This window comes from Trachymyrmex septentrionalis, unplaced genomic scaffold (genome assembly GCF_001594115.1).
Source record: "Trachymyrmex septentrionalis isolate Tsep2-gDNA-1 unplaced genomic scaffold, Tsep1.0 scaffold60, whole genome shotgun sequence".
Lineage (NCBI taxonomy): Eukaryota > Metazoa > Arthropoda > Insecta > Hymenoptera > Formicidae > Trachymyrmex > Trachymyrmex septentrionalis.
Window position 1 is genome coordinate 4,267,890 of NW_017305779.1, and position 1,510 is coordinate 4,269,399.

The window sequence follows — 1,510 nt, forward strand, 5'->3', positions numbered from 1 at the left end:
TAAGTAGTAAAACGTCGCTAACAATCCGAGAACTTAAACTGCCGCTCGTAAAATATACAAGTGACTTCTTATGGTGTTTGGACTCTAAGAGAGATAAATTGAATGAACATTAAACTAGGAAATACGTTTGTTTGGGCGTAGTGAAACGATAGCGTGCCCATTCTGCGTGCCAACATGACAAGCTTAATCGCCTTATATCAGTTTAGAAATGTTACGTGTTATTTGTCGCAATGTCATGATTTAAACAATTAACTACTGCTATTTTGTGACTAAAACAATATAGTTTCTTATTGTACAATTTATCGCAAATTTAATATTGATAAAAAAATTAAAAGCTAATTAAAATAAAATTCTTAGATAAGATATCGATTTTAAAGTTTATAAATTTATATTATTAACTGCATTTATTAAAATATGAAAATTTCATAAATATTTATGTGATAATTCACAGATATAATTTTCTTTTTTATTTTTTAAAAGTGATTTCTTCAACATTTATTCGCTAATAATAAAATTCTCGTTTTAAAACATAGATGAGAAGTGTCCAATATGACTTACAAAGGACGTGTGTTTTGCGAGAGTAAACTAACAACTAATTTCTCAAGAAAGGATTGCGTATAAATCGATCGGCAAGTATAGATGAAAAAAAATCGCCATAATATAGATCAATTAGCCAGTGGTTCACGCTATTAATGGTCATTTTTATAAGCATAAAACCAACATATCAATTTCGCAAATAATAACGATAATATCTGAATTACTATCTTGCGGACAACTTGCACTTGTATGGTAGGCGCGTAATGTAATAATAGTGCACCGCAATAGAAGACACTACATTCCTCTCAACGTATGATTTATATTAGCGCGATGAAATAACTGTTTTATCTCATAATGAAGTATTAAGCAATCTTGCACTAACCGACAGCCGCCGGACACGAGCGAGAATAAATTCACATGTTACAATTAATACTGTGCTATGCGTGCGTTACGTTAGTTAGAAATTTGTTACTTCGTATCTCTACATGATCGCATTATAAAAAAGATATTTCGTAACAGAGAAATTAGAATATTTTTTATTAGAATATTATTAAATATGTGCAATATATACATATATGTATACAAAGTTGGGACGTAACACTTTATTTGTAACGTTGTTATCATTATAATTACTTTCTTCCAGTAACAAATGGGTTATACTTTTTTATTTACATTAATGGTAATGCAATTACATTTTAACTATAATAAATATAATCGTTATTATAAATAAAATAATAATATTATGGCTTAATAAAAATAAATAAACATTAATCAACAATAAGGGCTACGAGCCAAATAATTGTTATTTTTATTATTATTTTATATATAATACATATGTATAGAACATGCATAAAAGCGAGTCCTTTTGAACTATTTTGCCATTAACCATACATTAAGCCCTAAAGCCAGTATTAAATTAGTAAATTAACAATATAGAATTGCCACTCTAAATATATATATATATATATATATA